A 21,444-nucleotide genomic window follows, 5' to 3' on the forward strand; every position below is an offset into this window, starting at 1 on the left:
CTTCCCATCCGACAAAACAAAACCCTCGTCTAAAAAAAAAATACGCACTAACATCTCCTCAAACACGTACTCTTCGCGAAGATCCAAACGGTAGTATCTACCACCAAGTTCGTTGCTGATCACATCAAACTTTTAAACGTCCTAAACAGACAAGGCCATCTCACGAAGATGGCCCTCATACATCCGACACAAGGATAATAGCGCTATAAAAGAAATCTGAAATTTTGGTCAGCACTTCAAGGAGACTTAAAAATTGTCCTTCGAGAGATGCTCGATTCCAACCGGACAAGTCGTATAACCCGAGAACCTATCGCGGACTTTAAATCGGTACGAAATCAGGTCGAAACTGTAACATGATACGTAAGTCGAATTAGTCATCACACCCCCTAAAACCAGAAGTAAACCTAGGTCTTGCCCTAAACTCAGCACACTGGTCTTTAACATCTCAAGGTATGATATCAAAGATACGAGAACCGAAAGCATGCCTTCATGCTTATATTCAACATCCTCAGAAATCCCACGAAGTTAGGACTTTACGGAAAATTCTCGAAACGGACCACAAATATAGCATTCCACTTTGGAGAAAGATATGAGATGACAACTCATAAGCTTCCTTCTGCACTATCCACTTACTCACATAAACGCAAACTGATCATCCATTCATAAAAACCGCAAAGCGGCAGGGATTCAAAGCCACAAGCGGCCAGTCCCAAAACATAAACATGGCCATACAAGGCCAGAGCAAGCACTAATTCATAAACATTTAAAAAAAAAAATCTTAAACATGACCGCAACCTTGTTCATACTCGGGAATCTAGACCTCTCCTTCACCCATCGCCTCGTCCAAAATTGGGGCCGCACCATTTCCGCCTTCCCCAACCAGAGGATCTTGCCCCTCAGGGACTTCCAAGGATGTCGGGAGGATGCACTCGGATTTCAGGTCAGCCAGGATGAGTTCAAAACTCCCGTCCACGGCCGCCAAATCCTCCTTGCAGGCAAACAACCTGGCCTCCTCGGCCTGTAAAGATGAAGGGGTCTCACCTTTGAGCGTCTGAACCCCGGCCATCCCACCATCAATGCTCGATAGGACCAAATCCCTACTACAAACGCACTCAAGGGAGCTTAGAAAGTCGGCGATCCTCGTCAAACGGGCCTGAAACTCAACGCGCAAAGCACCCTTGGCCTCCTCGAATCCGCGGTTCGTCGATTCTTCGCCATTCTCAATCTGGCATTGTAGTCGACGTACCTTCGAAGACTTGGTCTTCCTGGCGTTCTTTTCTTTAATCAAAAAACTCACCGTCTTCCCAAGTTCCCTCTTGAGCTCGCCAATCTGAACCTCGAGCTTGGACACCTTTGCGGAATGAGAATGCTCGACCGTTTTCATCATAGCTTCGAGCTCGGATAATTTGCCATGCGTCTCTGTAAGCTCTCTCGCAAGACGACTGGCCTCAGAACTGCAATTGTTTATCATCCCGTCGATCAACGATACAAACTGCAAGATGAAGCCACAATTAGAGATGCGAAGCAAAATGGGGGTGGGCAAAATCCAATGCGTCGAGAATAAAACACCAAAAAAAAAAAATAGACAAACCTTTCCATGAAGTCCCGACGCCAGACTCAACCCCTCCAGATGCGAAGGCTCCCCATCATTGCCCTTCGTACACCTCCTCTTCCGACTCCTCACTGGAGCAGCCGGAGTAGCACTGGGAGCACGCAACGCCAAGACGATTTCCTTTCTGGTTGGAGGCGGAGGCATCAATTCAGTGACCTTCTCCTTATCGTCAACCACGATCGAAGTTGTAGATGAACCAGAAGGCTGGGCCGAGGCATCCGAAACACACAAAATGCCCGTCCCGGACTGTTCCCCCGCATCTTGCGGACCCTGAACCATAGGATTGACGGTTGGAGTGACAACCGGAGCAGAAGAAGACGGAGGCGCGGCGCAAAAGTGGATAGGTTCCTTCTCAGCTTTATGGCGAGCCATCTTCTCTCGGAAAGAAAGGAAGTCGGCGACACAGGCTGGAGCATTGTCGGAAGGGGTTGACTCCGGCGCCTGGGAGGAGGCCTCAACCATCTCAGCATCGGAATTCTTCTTGTCGTTTTGGGAGGAAGACATCTTGAAATAAAAACTAAGGAGAGTTTGGAAAGAGAGAGGAGGGGTGAAGAAAATGAAGGATGGAAACTTAATACTTATAGAGGTATGAGTATGAGATTTCAATATATATATAAATAATATATATTTTTCGTACAAGTTTTTTTTTTCTTTCTTTATCAACATTTGGTAAGCGAATCTTCGGATATAAACTTCGTCCAATACGCCTATCTTGCCTAACTCGCCAAACCGCACGCTAGAATCTCATCGTAATCCACGATTCTAACGGGCTGGGGGGCTAACTGTTGGGGTCAAAAACGGACACGACGAAGTTAACATCCGAATATCCGTAAAAATCAGCATGAACGCCTTTACGAAAAGAAATCTTCGTAAAGAGATCTTTACGAAGAACTTTGCGGTAAAATCTTGCACTAATCTCGGTTGATTCGTCGAAACTAAACACCAATAGTCCGAGAACACGTTCATGAAACGTCAGATAAAGATCCAGACAAGGTCGCCACGTAGCGACCGGTCCGCGAGCGAGCCGGTCGCTACATAGCGACCAACGAGCCGGTCGCTACGTAGCGACCAACCAAGCCACTCGGTTGGTCGTTACGTAGCGGCCGACCCGCGAACGAGTCGGTCGCTACGTCGCGAATGAGTCGGTCGCTACGTCGCGAATGAGTCGGTCGCTACGTCGCGACCGACCAATCTACTCGGTCGGTCGTTACGTAGCGACCGACCAAGCCACTCGGTCGGTCGCTACGTAGCGACCGACCCGCGAACGAGTCGGTCTCTATGTAGTGACCGACCAAGCCTTTCGATCGGTCGCTACGTAGCGACCGATCCAGCGCGGACCAGGTCGCTACGTAGCGACTGAACTGTCTCGGAAGTCGATTAACGGGTACGATCCAAATCCGTGCATTCTCGTCTGTTCCTCAATGCTGGCTCCCACGTCCCAAAGCTATATCACTTCTCACACCGCATATCCTTTCTCACATCATTCCGATCAAAGTTAGCGTAGAAACTTTACGATAAAAATGGCGAGAACATGTTTCATGTCGAAAGACAGCCCAACGATGTCTAAAACGCGACTAGAAGCCCACTTACGATTCTTTAAGAATGAACTCATAGATGCTATGACGGTTTATGTTTTTTTATTTCATAAAAATAAAAAATAAAAGATAAGTTTCTGCAGAAAAATGTTAAGTTTCCGCGGATAAACATGAAGATCAGAAAAAATGGAATATCTCCATTTTTCACTTAAGACGGCTTAAGGGCATGAAGGGAAAAGCTAAAACCGACCTTGGATGAGTATATAAGGAGTCCTAGGCAAGAGGCACAAACGGATAACTTTTTCAGAGCAAAATTAGCAATTTTAGGCAACTTTCCGTTTTTGTTATTCGAGCTGCGACTCAATTAGGTCTTGTAGTCTTAGGGTTTTAGAACTAGGAATCTCGCCGACAGCTCTCGTAGCCCAGATTCTTACCTTGTTGTAACGCTCAAACGCGGATTCGGAATAAGATCTATTTTGTTCTCTTTTCGATTTCTTATTTTTCTCGTCTTTATTTCGTGTTCTGATTGCTTGGCCTGTGGTTCAACAGATATTCGAGACTTTTGAGAAATTAGGGTTTTCCTAACTTTCCTTATTTAACATGTTATTTTCACTGTACCAAATTTTATTTTATATATGTTAAAATTAAAATTGCTATTGAAGAAAACTGGTTTACTGTTTTATTTCATTACTACTGCTAACGGTAGATATCAGTATAACTTTTTGGCTTAGTTTATCTCATTTTTTTTTTTTTGCTCAAAAGTTTATCTCATTTTAGTTTACTTATTTTACCGACTAAAAGCCTTATTTTACTGTTAGAGAATCTAACGACCGTTACATATTGATAACTTATTGCAAAACAAGCGTCAATTTTCATTGATTCTCGTGCTAGGGTTTTAAATGCCATTTCGGAAGTGTTAGTGCGGGGACGTGACGTCTGAAATTTAACGGGACCGTTACTACTAAATAACTAAGCTTTTAAGGATCTGTCATTTACGTAGGTGACAGACAGATACATCCAATTATGCCTCGCCACCAGGGCCGTCCCTTCCTTAAGGCACATGAAGCATAGGCTTTAGGCCACAAATTACAAAGTGAATTCTAAAGGCCACATTTTGAATGCTTCGTTGCTATAACATAGTGTAATGATGTTTGGATCTCTTATATTTGAAAGAAAATCCATTGCTTCTGTAGTTTCCAAACTAATTTTGCATTTTTTATTATCGTGAGTCCAAACACATTTCTGATTTTTTTTTGTAACAACACATTTCTGATTTACATATATGTTTTTTGTTTAAAAATCATGACTTAAGATATCTTATATAACAAAAAGATTATTTTGGCTTTAGGCCACCAAAATTACCGGGACGGCACTGCTCGCCACCTGCACGTTCCACTTCTAAAAATCACAGACGTGAAGAGAAAGAAGAAAAGCTCTGTGGATCCGTGGTACTCCTACAGCTTCTGTGATTTTTAAGATAACAAATCTAAATCCACTGAATCTCGTGAAGTGTGATGTGTGATGTGAAGCCACTTGAGACAACCTACTTTATTTTTCCAATTAATAAAAATAAAACTGGCACAAAATCAGTTAAAAATAAGATGGTTATCAACTTAAGTAAAAAGTTAACGTACACAATAATTTAACTGTTAACACTTTTATAATTAACCAACGGTCATGTTCTAAATAATACAACCAAAAACATATCAAGTATGAAACTAATTAATTACTTAGGACAAAGCTAGTTTTGCGTTGAAAAGAAAATTGTTACAAACTTTCGTTGACTTTAGTTTATTTTATGGGGGAACCATATTTAAAGACAAGTTAACATAAAATTAGAGCACATTTGATAGTATATATATATATATAACATACGTGTATGTGTTTTGTGTGTGTGTATGTGCGCGTGTGTGTGTGTAAAGGTTGGACTAGGAGAGAAAGATGGGGCAAAATAGAACTAAGTCTGTTGCTCAAAAAAAAAAAAAAAATAGAACTAAGTCTAAGTTGAAGATGGGTCATTGAGATTTTTTGACAATTTTTTTTTTCTTTATATGGGTCATTGAGATGAAAGGCATAATTTAGACTTTGAATATTAGAAAAAAAATCTAAGCTCTTTTGTCCCATCTTTTGGCTTCATGAAAGAGACCACATAACGTATGATATGTGTAGCCTTAATCTTCTCCACATGTATATGCAACCCAAACACTCACGAACATATAAAATATATATATATATATATATATATATATATATATATACAAAATATTTAATTGTAGAACAATAAGATCCAATAATAGGATGAAATGTACACCAATACTGTATATATGTATTTATGCAGCGCAACTTATTCAAGCTAATATTTCGTGAGTGTTTATTATTTATTCATGTTTGAAAAACTATAACAAGATATTATAAAGCCCAAGTTCAATGGATTGACAATGATAAATTCTATACTCTAAGAAAAACATAATAATCAGAAACTTTTATAAACTCAAACCGCTCTCCATAATTTGTTTGTAAAATTTGTGAATTAATTCTAACTACCATATGTTTTGTTCATCTGTTTTTTTTTGTTTGACGTCGAATGTAACAGACCAGAGTAGAACAACCGATGAAAAGTAACTCCCTACGAAACTGTTTTTATTGTTGTTTACAACTTCATACATGCATTAACGAGTTACGTTTAAACTCATGTTATAATATGGCAAAGTCATCAATAAACAATAAATCCCGATCAATATTAGACTATATACAAGTATTGATCACCTGTTTTTCAATTCTAGAAATTACTTCTAAATCTTTTATGCGATCTAAGGTGTATATGTTTCAGACACATAAACCATATAATTTTCAGACACATAAGTTATATTCAAATCAATAATTAAGATCATCAATTTGGTTCTGAACATGCATGTGAAATTTGAATGTTATACAAAATACATAAAAAATATATATGTATATATATAATTGACTGAATATCAATACAATAAATTTTGATATTATTTTCTAAAAATACCATTGTTTGTTGTCAATTTATTAAATACACTTTTATATGTTTTCATAAGGTTCTTTTCTGCAGATAAACATTCATAAGCCAGTTTATAAAATAAATTTATTTGATAATAAATATTATCAAAGATTAATAAATTTGTATGAAATATCTATACTATTATTTGAGAATTTAATTTACTGATTTGTCATGCTCCCCATAATTTTAGGTTTAGTCATATATTATGCTCAATTATTAATTTTAGTGATTTAGCTGATAATTTATCATTATTTTGAGAATACATGAAAGTTATAACGATAATATCATAGTTAAATTTATATTATATATTATTTAGTATTATAAATAAACATGTGCCTAACTGAATTTGACATAAATATTTGAATAGATTTTGTGTTCCATATATTGTGTTTTTTATTTTGTCCAAACCGAATCTAAACTTTAACCGATATCCGAAAAATCCAAAAAAAAAAACTAAAAAAAAAAGATTCTACCAAAGCTGAAATCAATCTAAACAAATATTCAAAAGTACTGAAAAATCATAATGCGTATAAAATAAGTATCTAAAAAAAGATTCTACCAAAGCTGAAATCAATCTTTGATCAAAATTTTCAAATTTATATGTTGTATATCATTTATTTTTGAGTTGATTACACTAAGAGACACTTTTTGACTTTCTATTACACCTATAGACATTTCTTACATGTGACACACTTTGTTGTGGGTCAGCAACAGATTGTAGACAATTTTGCCCTTAATGGAAATGACAGTTGTGGATGGGTGATTTGTGGACGAGTGATGTGTGGTTGGGTGATTTGTGGACGGGTGATGTGTGGATGAGTGATGAATAATGTGTGGATATGTGATGTTAATGTGTTTATAGTAGATAAGTGGACAAATTCTCTGTATTATTCTATAAAACTATACAACAATACGTGGAGATGGACTCATGTTACTAAAATTATACCATAAAACGTGGACACGGACTCTGTTATCTCCAATACAAACACTTGGCTTCTTCAGATCAATTGATAAATTATCTGAAGTTAAACTTCAATCAAGATGAGAAAGAGATGATATTGTGAGTATGAGCGGAGAGAAAAATCGAAGAAGCGTTTACCTTTTGTCGGAGAGTAATAGATCTTGCATGTCAGAGATTTCTGATCTAAGGAATTTGCGCTTTGTCATGATGTGGATGGATGCAATTTTGATTAGAATTGAATTTAGATCCCGAGATGATGAATGAAATCGAATGAATATTGTCTATGTACACAACTAGTTTATAATTTTGTTAAGATGTTCATGTCCACAACTAATTTATAATTCTGTTATCCACGCTTTCGTGTCCACGTCCACATTTTGTTTACACATTAATATATATAATATATATACGAACATGGATCTTAAAAGATAGAGAATTTTATATATAGTTTATTATGACAATTATTTTTGTTTAATATATTTTAGAACTTGAGATAAAAGTAAATAAATACACAAAGTAGAATAAGAAAAATAATAAAATGAAATAAGAATAGGAGAGAGATTCTCTTTAGTTTAGGGTCATAAGAGTCTTTTTGACAAAAGAAAGTGCGTCTCAAGTGATAAGTGTCTTGTAGTGTAATTTGAATGTGAGAAAGTGCCTCTAGATGTAAAAGATTCTTTATTTTTTTTGGTTTTTGAGTTTTTATATAGGTAATTTTGAATGTTTAATATTTTTTAATAACATAAACAGGTAATCGTATCCAGACTTCGAACCGTGAAAAACTAAAGTAATTCAATATTTTTGTATAAATATCTGAATGGCGGGGGAGGGGGTGTATTCAATTGGGAGTTTTAGGTCATTTGCAACAAAATAACAAATCCACTGTTATTCAAATATGAATTTTAAAATCTCATTTAAAATCCAGTGTTATTAAACTTGATATTTTATAAACTACTCTCAAATCTAGTGTTATTGAAAATATTTTAAGTTGTAGAGTTTTAAAGTTTTCAAGTGATTTTAAAGTGTTTGGGTGAAGTTTTTTAGCTAAAAAATTTAAAACTTAAATCACATGGTTTTAGGTTATATTCTAAGGTGGTTTAACAAAAATCTTTTTAATCTCTGCAATTCAGTGAAATCATTTAAAATCTCATTAAAAATCAAATCACCTCAAATTTTAGATTGAATACATCCCTACGTCATAAAACCTATGTAACTATATTAAAGCGTCCACTTTATCTAGACTTGTTATATTATAATCCATAATTGATGTTTTGACCAAAAAAGAACTGACAACTAAGTTCTGATATATCCAAATATTTCTTAAATATTATTAACTTTTACTTATATATCATAATGATGATACAACTTAGTAAAAAATGCGACACGACTTCTATCTTATTATGACATGTACATTATTACAATAAAAATTTTTATTTAAAAAATATTCTTAACCAAAATAATACAAAGTTTGTCTACATACAATAAACTTATATTCTTAAAATAAGATAATTAAAAATTTTGATTACATACTATAAATGTAAACCATGTACATAATTATTATTAAAATTCTTAGAAAATACTATAATTGAAAATATATTTACTTAATATATTCCGTCAAACTAATTTTTAATATATCTTAATAAATAAAAAATATTTTTTTGACTAAACTTAAAATTACTTAATTATTTAAATATTTAAAATTATATTTAGATCTATTAATTGCTGTAAATATGTGATTAATTGATTTTTAAGTTATTGCATTTACTTTTGTTTTAAAAGTTATTTTGTGTATGTTACAGAAACTATCTTGTTAACTTTGAATTACTTAGTTTTTCACAAGTGTAAATATATACTATGTAAAATAACAACAGATCATACTTGTGGTAGCTGAATTTACTTTACCTTACAATATGTTGGAAGAGTACAACTTTAGCAAATCAAATGTTCCAAGAGTACAAGTATATACAATTATTTTAATATGATAACTGGATGGAGAATCGTACCTTGCACGGGATGAGATATCCGTAAAATATTAATGTTACAATTGTAAAACAAAGTAGAAATTTTATTTTTACAATATAAAATTAAACCATCAGTTTTTAATTCATATTTGGGCACTTACATATGCATTACATTAGTGGATCAGAGATATGTAAAAGTTTTTGTGATATATATTGTTTGTCTCTTATCCATTACATTAATTTAATAACTAGAATAAATTTCTGTGAACTATATTGTTTGTACACCAAGGTAAATATTCATTAGTTACCAACTATTTAATAAATCATCTAGAAATTTATATTAGAAAACTTAAGATTGCTTATATGCAAAATGTATAAACGATATTATTTTATATGCAAGATTTCAATATTACAAAGATCTACATAACAAAAAACAATTATAGTTATTTTAACAATTATAGTTCATTCCTTCTTTTTGGTTTTATAACTAAATCTGTGTTTATTAATCAATAAAATTACATAGAAAACCCAATTAAAGTTCATTCCTTCTTTCTTTTGTGAATTAGTAATGATAAAAGGATTATTTGAAGTTGATTACGGGTAGGGAGAAGTACTTATAATCTATACGACTACATATTTTTTTTTTTTTTAAAATTCTTCAGCTATAAAACTCATTTCCTGATTTTCTTTTTCTTTCTTATATTATTAGTACATGCCATGGAGTTTTAGGTTTGCAGAACCAACATTCAGCCATGGGGTGGAAATATCAAGTATTTTTAATCCAGAACGGGTTAAATAGGAAATTATCTATATGTCATAGAGATGAATAAAAGTATATTTTCTTAGTCATGGTTTTACAAAAAATAAATATGAATAATGTACTGGCTATTACCTATAGGTGAACAATATTAGTAAATGTTTCCATTTATAAGAAAACTAGTTTTTGACCCGCGCGCCCGCGCGGGTGTTTGTTCTTCGTAATCATATGTTTTTATACTCATTATGTTATAGTTTCATATGTTTTAATGTTTGACATTGGTTCGTCTTGGCAATGTTATTAGTCTTAGGGTCCAACTGGTGACCAATAAATGAAACGGAATAATGCATTTTTTACTATTTCTATTTTTTTTTTACCATTTTCCAGGAATAATTTTTTCTTTTATTCCTATAATTTTATTCCTCTGCATTTTTTTCCTTCTCATTCCTAATGTTCCTATAATGATCACCATTTAGACCCTTAATGTATAAAATTATGAGATTGTGGTTTTCTTTTATTGTGCTTTTATTTAGTTTATTTGGTATAAAAAACTATTAGAGATTTAAGTATACTTGTGGTTTTATTAAATTATATTATAAATATTTTGCTTAAAAGTCAAATATAAAATTTAAATTTTGTATTGAGATTTTAAAAACAAATACATTATTTAGAAAGACCAATAAAATAATAAAACCAAGTTAAAAAAAAACAACATTCAAAAATAAGAAGAATGTAAAAAAAAAAGAATAGATTTTTAAAAATTGTATTTAGAAAACCTAATTAATATTACTAAATTGAGCCATTTTTTGTGAAAAATTTGGTACATCGTAATGAATCTTTTCCAATAATTCAAGCCCATATGTGTATATTTAAAAAATCTATTTTATTAAAACAGGAGTGAATTTAACATAAAATATTTTATTTTGAAAAGAGAGATTTTTTAATATAAATAAACATACTAATTTTTTTTAAGTTTATAAATAAACACGTCAAAAATATTTAATGTAATTAAAAATTACTAATTGACGAATATATTATATAACATATTATTTTGATGATAATTTGGATAAAATATCGGTTATTTAGGGTAAAATATCAAATAATTAGGATGATTTAGATAAAAAATTTGGATATTTCGTATTACTTTGGATATTTCGGATAAAACTATCTGGATAGTTTCGGATACTTTCGGGTAGTTTGGATACTTTATAATAATTTAGTTATCCTCAACTATTTTCATATACTTTTAATAGAATTTTAAATTAAAAATATATATTTAGTGATGTTATATGTATATATAATTAATATTTTTATATATTCGGGTACCCGTTCGGTTCTCGGTTCGGTTCCGGTTCGGTTCTGTTATTTCGGATATAAAAATATAGGAACCGTTCGGGTATTTGAGGGTATTAGTCCGGTTCCGGTTTCGGGTATTTTGGTTCGGTTCCGGTTCGGTTCTTCGGTTCCGATTATTTTGCCCAGGCCTAGTTGCTATGATGTAAATCAACCAACCATTAAGCCCGATTTGATTTTGAATACTATAAGTTGTCATTATGATCTGGGTCATGATGTATAATAAGCCCAAAACTTTTGATTTTATTCCAAACCACACCCCGAAAGTTGTGGGCTATGGAACGTCAAATATGGTTTGATAAAAAGCAAAATAATTGATATGGTATGAACATAAAACGATTGAGTTTAAAAACAGTGGCATAGGTATGTAATTATTCAGGAAAACTGAAGGTTATTTTCTTTTTGTACTCCTATTTTAATAGATTAGATGTTTCCAATGCTAGTATTAGAAACGTGAAGGAATATAATGAGAGGGGTCCACAATTTGGTAGTTATTTCCAATTGTTAGTAAATGTTTTCTATATTTCGAACTATATATTGTATAACATTGTAATATCTATTTAGTGAAACCAATGGCAATTTTTGTAATATGTCTAGTAAAAAAAAGGTGGTTTTAAATGTGAGTCGAGAAGGAAATGAAAAAGTTGGTAAATAAAGGTGATGACACCTAAACTAAAATAGAAAAGTTGTGAATAAAGTATTAAATAAAGGTTAGTTTTTAAATATGCTTCTCAGTTATTATAATAGAGATTAGGTTAAGATATGCGCCTTGCGCGAAATGAACATTGTATATTTGAGTTATTTTTACGCATTATATGTACTTCTATATATTATAAAATAATATATATATATATTGGATATATAAAAAGTTATTAACTATTACGTATATAATTAAATTGGTGCGGATACGTAAATAAATTTTATTAATCCAAACAATTATGTTTTCTATTTTTTATTGTATATAATTAAATTTAAATAATATATACATAGATATATAGTATATTTTTTTTAATATTGATATATTTTAAATGATGCCTTCTACTCATTTGTTTTTTTGATGATTTGTACTTTTTATAACAAAAACTTTATATCACTGATAACAAAAATTCCACTTTGCGATGTTTGAAAGTCTTAGTAATTTATAATTTTGAAAAACATTTAATGAAAATTTTAATTTTTAAATATTAGGTTGTCAGTATTGGTTCAAAACTTTTATAAAAAAAATTCAAAGCAAATTTCAAAATTAAAATATTTATGTATTTTCTATGGTATATAGTTTAATTTAAAAGATATATATATATCTTTTAATCTTGATATTTGTTAAATTAAACTTTCTACTTATATTATTTTGTAATCATTTGTTTTTTGTCATAAAAATCATTTTAAACCATGGATCATAAAAAAATTAATGTGAGTTTTAAAAAAAAATCTAAATATAATATATATGAAAAATCTAAATTTTTATTATATGGCTAATGTGATTGTTTAATTTATTTCAATAATTTAAAGGTAAACAAAAATGAGGGTGCACTAATTTGCATGAAATTTTTATTATTTAAAATCATTAATTGATCATATATACTTTAACCACATTAGGAAATTTCGTAGTTTTTATTTAAGAAAATAATAGATGATATTTAATAATTAATTAGAGTTAGTTTAATTAAAAGCTTATTATATATTTACATGGACCAACATATTTTTCTAATGATTCTAACAATCATTGTGGTGATGACAAGTGGCTATCTAAAAAGTCGTAATGCTCATCTTTTAATGTATAAGGGATTATTATAATAGAGATTAGTGAAACCAATGGTATTTTTGTAATATATCTAGTAAAGAAAGGTTGGTTTTAAATGTGAGTTGAAAAGGCATGTAGTGCTGACACCTTAGCTAAAATGGCAAAATTATGAATAAAGTATTAAATAATAAATTATTATAATAGAGATTGATAATACCATTATAACATGCATGTAAAGTCGTCAACAAAACATCACGTAAAAATCTTTTAAAACACTAGGAAAACGTTAGGAAGTGAGTGTTGTTAAATTTTGAGGAAATCATGCTACTTAAGTTTTATTTTCATTTTGTTTAAGTTTCAATGTAAATCTTTTTCAGTTTCTGATTTTTATTTGAATTTCTAAATAAACATTTTTGTATTTTTCAGGATCTATTTTTATTTTTAAAATTTCCAGGATCTAAATATAATAAGGCATTTTTTACCTATTAATGATCATAAAAGCTTACACTAGAATTTGCTCCAAATGTTGGTAACTACTAACTACTACCAGACCTTTGGGCTTGTGTACTTTTGTCAACTGATGCCTATATAACATAGGCTCATAGTTTTTTTTTGAAAATATAACATAGGCTCACAGTTACGATTCTATTTATAATTTAAGACATGGATGTACTTTAACAATCAAACTAGATCATGATCCTCACTACAATGCATATTTTATTTTAAATTAAGTAAATAAATTTTACAAATTAATTGAATGTTTTTAATTAATTGAATGTTATTTAGTGTTAAGAGAGATTATAGTTGCATAATATTAATTTTATGTGGCGTAATTAACATTATTATAATTCTTTTGTGTAATTTATCCTGCTAATAATTTATTTCATTTTACAATCAATTTATTTTTTTATGTTTATAATTAGTGTTAAACATTTTATCTTCAGATAATATATATTTTGAACATTTTCATAACTATTTCTGTTATTATATTTATTGTACAATGTTGTCATTTTTTATGTATCTTCAGATAATAATATATGTATAAGGTATTATATAATTTAGTTTTTAGTTATTACGACTCTTTTCGTTATGAATTTTTAATAAATCTCAGTATTTCATTTGCTTAGTATATGATATATTTTGATAAATGCTTATTATAAAATTTATTTGATGTCATTTTGTTGTATTTTATTTATATACAATACTTAATTTAATATCAAAGTTTATTTAAATTAAAATTAATTTATTTTTTATTTACAAAATATATAAATAAAATAATCCATTAGTTTAACTGATTTGATATTGATTGAAATTATTTTTAGTATCAAAATCTGCAAAAATAATGAGACCTAATGTTTTATACTGTTTGGAGATAATTAATTATTGTGTTTTCTGGAAACATAGATAGTTGTATAATATTTTTTCCATAATTACTTTATAATAGATGGTGTATTTATTTTATAATCCTACAAAAAGAAGGTTGGGTCATAGGGAATGTTTTTGTTTTAATAAGAGAGATTAATTTTTAATCGACCTTAAATTGGGAAATCATTTAACAAATTTCAATCCTTATATATCAATCCATATGGAACAACATATAGATATATCAAGCTTATCTTCACTAGTCAAAGTGATGTAGATACAACTTTGATAATTAGAAAACAAGACGTACCAAATCTTATAACTCAAGGACTAAGAAGAAATCAAAATAAACTGAAGAAGCATGTAAAAGATGATGTTAAAAAAAAAGATATTGTTGATTTGTTTGAGTTTGCGATTTGGAGATAAAGATAACAGATGCACAAACTTTTCTTATAGATGTGGAGCAAACGAGTTTGAAGGTCGCTTCACCTAACGCTGTACCCAAAACCAAACCGAAAGCTAGGTCAACACCCAAAACCAAGCCTAAAGTCTAGAAGAAAGATGAAGCAAATTGGTCTAGCAATACTTAAAAGTTTAATTTATTATGGAGCTTTCAAAGATCTGAATCTCACTATCCCACCTCAGATTGATAAAGAAAAATGAGTGCAATTTTCAGCAGCATGAGATATCTGATGTACCAATTATCCAATTTGTAAGCGGCCCCCTTCGATCAGGCTTTTAGACGAAGTTTAGTAGAAATCAATCACTTGACTTAATTTTTATATGCGAGTAGAGTGAAGTTGGTTTCACCTTTTTATCGGAAACCCAAACATTGTAAATAGTCTATCCATGTACGAACTGAATCCAGGTGGCGGTAGTTTCAGCCGGGGAAAAATACGTCTCCACTAAATCGGATTTATATCTTCTACCACATATATTCAAATAAATAAATAATAGAGTGAAGTTATTTGACTATATGTGGTAGAAGATATACATCCGATTTAGTGAAGACAAGTTTGTCTCGTTCTCAAAAGAAGTCAAAGGTGATATAAATCCCCAGCCTCAGCTAGGACATGAAATGAAGAGAAATCGATCCTCTCCTGGCCGTGGCATGAATAGGCATTGTCCACAAGTCCAAGAGTTTGGCCACAAATAGACTAAGATTTGCACCAACTTATGGAATTTCGTATGTCCTTTCATTAACCATTGCCAACTTAGAAAGCTATATTTTTTTCTTTCTTAAACACACCAAATTTCATTTATAACCTTAGCTGATTACAAAAATAAGAGCAACATCAAAAACTAGATGTGATGTTCTAAAGGAACCTTTTTATACAATGTCATAGAAACATAGTTACACAAACTTAGCCAAGTTTGATAACAAGTAAAAGGAAACTTCAAAGATACCACATACGAGTAATCTCATAGAGAGATTATACCGTTCTTTGAATTCTTCAACTATGGGAATAGTCACTGACTCACCGTATATAAGTGATGTACGTTAAGCACTCCAAAATCTTGATTCTCATTGAAATGAGTTTCGTTGTATCTTCGGGTCCCAAACGAACCATTACCCAAGAATATATGTATACACATGTTTTTAGCCTCTCTGGCAACACAAACGTCAAATTCACAATCCTAAGGAGTATATTAAATTTTCTTTTTGGATCGAAAGAGTTTCTAGGCTTTTTTCAAATATGACCTAAAATTTCAAGTCAAACACAAAAATAACTCATGTTTTTTTTGAAACTTTTTTTTCCCTATTCACCCTAGAAGTTCGAGTTATTCACAAAAATGCCATTACATTTTTGTTTCTTTCTTTTTTCGAAAATGAGTCTTTCACCTTATCATCCCCATCTTTACCAATTATTTACAATATTGTCATTGCCATCAATACACTAACCACCATGAACAACCAATTTGAAGCCAAAGTTTCGATTTTTATTCTTCATATCTCATTACTTATGCACACAAATTACATCTCTTTCATTCTCTCTTCAAATTCATCCAAAAAACCAAGATTTTTATTCCAAGCTTTGTAAGGTTCATAGAGACATTGAAGCTCATGATTCGTGGTTATTAACGATTTGGTAGCTTTTGTAGTGAAGTTTTTGGCGCTTGGAGAAGCTAAGCAAGTCATCTCACAGATTCAAGGTATGAAATCATTTTTTTTCTTTCAGATCTGTTCGCAAAGACTTTCAGAAGTCTTCGGGAAGACTTTCAGAAGACTTCGCTAGATGTGTTCTCCATCAAGAAGACTTCCGTAGAAGTCTTCTAACTTTCCTTTATTAAGAAAAAAACAGAAAAATCCTAGAGAAGACTTCTCTAGAAGTCTTCTCGGATAAACATGTTAGTTTTGCAATTGACTGAAGTTTGTTAGAAATAACTTTTTATAGAAGACTTCTCGGGAAGTCTTCTCGGGAAAAACTTCTATAGAAGTTTTCTCATTAATATTAAATATTTTACTATTATTTTTCAATTGCTAAAGTAACCTAGGTTTTGGTCAAATATAGTCAATTACAAATTTTATTTTCCAATTTTAGAAGTCTTCTCAAATTTTATTCCAGGTTTTGGTCAAACCTTTGGTTACGAGAGAAGACTTCTCTTCTCTGAAAAAGTCAAATATAGTTAATTGCAAAAATATCCCAGGTAGACTTCTTGCGACATTGACAAGTCTTTTCTCTTAGTTTAAGTGTGGTTTAATGTGTCTTTTTAGATCATAATATATACTTTTTAAATCACATGAGATTTAAAATTTTAATTTTCACTTAAAATTCAAGTTTGATCTTTTGTGAATTTGATTAACTTTTCTTGTGAAGTCTTCTCTCTTAGTTTTAATAAATTTGACTAAGTTTTTGTGTTGTTGTGTTTTGTTTTTTTTTTTTTTTATCAAGTGTTGTTGTGTTTTGTTATGAGTGGATAGAATGGTTAAAAAAATTCTTGGTATGTTGTATCAAGAACTTCAATAATATCAAGTACTTTTGACAAAACATGAACATATTTACCAAATTCTTTTGATTAACAAAAGAATTCACAACTAAAATAGTACACATAAAAATCATAAAACATAGCATAAACAAAACTATTAAACATGGATCTAGATATAATTCCTCAACATAGATAAGCTTGGACTCCACTTGACATCATTCCTATGTACCACTTTGGGCAGAAGACTTCGGAAGACTTCCCGAAAACTTCGTGGGAGGTCTTCTAGCATAAATTACATTAGAAGACTCTCGGAAGCCTTCCAAGAGTCTTCCGAGAGTCTTCCAAGAGTCTTCCGAGAGTCTTCCAAGAGTTTTCTGAGAAGTCCTCCAAAGTCTGACTCAGATCTGAAAATATCTGCATATTCAAAAGCATTCAAAAGGCTTTAAAACAGAGAAAGATTCAAAAATAATTTTTTATGCTTAAATAATAAACAAAACAATTACATTAGGTTGAATAAATAATTTATAGAATCTAATATATAAAATACATAAAATATATATCCAAAATTTGTATCACTTTGAGCAGAAAACTCCTGAAAACTTCCTGAAAACTTCATGCGACGTCTTCTAGCATAAAATGCAGTAGAAGACTTCTCAAGAGTCTTCCAAGATTCTTGTGAGAAGTCTTCCAAAGTCTGACTTAGATCTGAAAAAATTGCATATTCAAAAGCATTCAAATGACATCAAAACAGAGAAATTTCAAAAAATATTTTTTAAGCTTAATAATAAACAAAACAGTCACAGTAGGTTGAATCTATAACTTTTTAGAATCTAATATAGAAAACACACAAAGTACATATCCAAAAAATTTACCACTTTGGGCAGAAGACTTCGTGGGAAGTATTATAGCATAAAATGCATTAGAAGACTTGCCTAGAAGTCTTTCGAGGAGTCTTCCGAAAGTCTTCTGAGAAGTCTTTCAAAGCCAGTCTCAGATCTGAAATACCTGCAAATTCAAAAACATTCAAATCGTTTCAAAAAAAAGAGAAAAACTTCAAAAATATATTTTTATGCTTAAATATAATAATAAACAAAACAGTCACATTAGGTTGAATCTATAGCTTTTTATAATCTAATATATAAAACACACAATAATACATATCCAAAGACTATCATGAATTATCGACATTCACTCACCTATGTTGAAAATAATTCAATTTTAGTAAAATTAAATTTACATCATTTATAAATGTTTGTTATTACATTATTTTAATTTTTTCCCCATCAAAATATTTTTTTTACAAAAATTTAAATTATTTTAAAGATCTACTGAACAAGAAGACTTACAAAGAAGTCTTGTAAGTCTTCTCACGCGGAGGGTTATAATGGTAAAACTCAATACATGTCTTTGTTTGGTCATAAGGAGGTTGTTGTAATTTCACTAGTCTTTTAGGTTAATTTTGCATTTGATTGAATTTGAGGTACACTTTTATATTCAAAATCAAGTTGTGAGTCATTTTTGGCAATTTCTCCTTATTTCTATTAGTTTCCATTATGATATCTATTTAAACTTGATATTTTCTCTCCATTATGTCTTAGTAGATTTTTTGGTTGAAAAAAATAAGTGATCATAAAAACATCTAATCTATTAAAAGGGGAGTACAAAATTAGTTTACCCCTTAGTTTTACCACTTCTTTAAAATGACATGCTATTGAGATATTTATTGAACATATATTTAAGTATGTTTTTCTTTTCCTAAAATTACCAATTTCCTTAATCGATTCTTAACCAAAATAAAATTTCCAATAGATTTCCTGATATATTTCGTATTAACGTATTAAATGTTTTCCGATATTTATTAGTAATAAATAATAAAGTGAAAACCACATATCATAATCAATTTATATAACGTATAAATAAAATATAAAATAATATATTCATAATTATTGGTATAATGTTTTCTTATATATAAGTTCAGTTTTGGAAATATTGGTAATATTAAGAATATTTACTATTAACGATGTAGAAAAAAAATTCAGTATATAAAAATGAAAGCAAACACCCACGCAGTTGTGCGGATCAAGGTCTAGTGCTTCATTTATGATTTTTGTTTATCATATGTTCTTACTCTTTACTTGTTCTTATTTCATAATTTCTTTAGTGTACTTTGTAAATATGATCTAAGTAAGTTTAAACCTACATATTGCTGCAACTTATAACTTGAGCTAGTATTTTGTGAGGTGAGATTTTAACCCGCAAAAGTCGAGTTGTTGAGTATAGTGAGCCCTATCAGAATTTAGCTAAATTAATACATATAGTGAGATGTCGAGTTAATTGATTTGTTATACGCAGTAATTACAATCACGATAGTACAGAGATTATAAAATCATGCTTTATGTTCTAAAACACAAAACCATTAACATATGATATCAAATACAATTACTTTGAAAACCTAACTGTAAAGAATCGACCTTGGCTGCTTCTTGTAACAAGTAAATCGACACAACAATATGTTGGGCGAGTCCTCTCCAAACCGGAGACAAACTCTATATCACTATGAATCGAAAACGTTACAAGCTTCGCACTAGTTGCGTGTTCTATGCTTTAGAGAGTATTTATGTTTCTGTGTATTACAAGGAAGAGATGAGACCTATATTTATACAACCTGATTTGTGCTAGTTCTAATTGGAGAAGGATTTATCAATCCACCGTCATATGCATCTGATCTTGTTTCCTATTAGAACTTGGACTCCTTATTACACAAGACTAAGCCCATCTTGTTTTATCTTTCAGGTTTAAGTCGAAGCCCATTAACCAGCCCAGTCCCGGATGGCCCAAGAGGCACCAAAACCTCACATTCTCCACCTTGACTCTTTGGCCTCACTCATCGACTTCTCCGTCTCTCTCCTTTTTCTTCTTTGGCGACCAGAAGCTTCGACGAGCTCACCGCTTCGTCTTCTCCGACGATCGTTTGTTCCTCGACGCCGTCGTCACCTGAGATGCATGCTTCTCTCCGATCCTTGCTCCTCTTTATCTCGCTCCGGCTGTAACCTCTCTCTTCTTCGATTCCCCGTGACCAAGACAAGATCCCGACTTCACCGCCGCTCGTCTTCACCGGCGATTGCTCTCACCGCCTTCACCCTTGAAAATCCAGGTTCCGTTTGCTCTTCTCATGTCTTTTTCCTTAGACATCGACCAAACCTTAACCTTTGATTTCAATTTCTTTCCAGCTTGTCCCTTGATGAAATCAATAAAAAATCCCTTGAGTCTTCGTGTTCTTCCGGTGAATCCTACACCACACGACCTTCATACGGACCAAATCAGACACGTCAAATTTCAAAAGGTAACTCCTTTTGTTTTGACTTTTTCTTCTTCCTGTAGACATCCGTGTCTTCATGCTCTCTTAAAGAAAACCTGCTCATGGTGTTGACGTCTCTTCACCATTTCACTTCCACTAGGTAATTAAATTGAATTGTTTCTTCAATTCTTTCAAGAGCTTTGAACTTGTGAATTAATAACTTTTGTTCACAACCGTGTTGCAGGCGTTTCCTTGCTACAACCCCACGTCTTCAGGTAGAGCTTCTGACTCTTCTCTTTATAATGATTTTCCAGCTTCTGTTTGAAGCTTAACCTCTGCATAAAAATTCTTTGACTAGTATTTCCTGAATTTTTTTTTTTTTTTTTAGATTCCTTGCATAGACAGCTTCCGTCTACACCCATCATTCTTCAAAGGTAATCTTCTACACTCAAATTCATCTTCTTCCTGAGCCTTTTTTTTTTTTTTAATAACCCTGTCGAACCATCAGTTTACTTTTCCTGAAACTGATATTTTTCCTTTTGTGGCCTTTCCGCGAGGTGATCAACTCGACAGCATTGTCACCTGCAGCCACGCGAGACCTTCTAAGGCAGAACCTTGAGGATCTCCAAGCATGTCTCGAACTTCTGTCCAGGTACACACTTAGTTAGAAAATCTGCAGGGTTGATAGATGTGTGAATCTTGTGAACCGTAACGTTGCCAGCCTCAATTACGTCTCTCATAAAGTGTAGTCTAGTATCTATATGCTTAGTCCTTTCATGGAATCCTCCATTCTTAGCTAAATGTATAGCACTCTGTGAATCTGAAAACACTCTCACATCATCTTGCTTGAATCCTAATTCACTACCAAATCCCTTAAGCCATAATGCTTCTTTAAAAGCTTCGGCTAA

This window comes from Brassica oleracea, chromosome C7, assembly GCF_000695525.1.
Source record: "Brassica oleracea var. oleracea cultivar TO1000 chromosome C7, BOL, whole genome shotgun sequence".
Lineage (NCBI taxonomy): Eukaryota > Viridiplantae > Streptophyta > Magnoliopsida > Brassicales > Brassicaceae > Brassica > Brassica oleracea.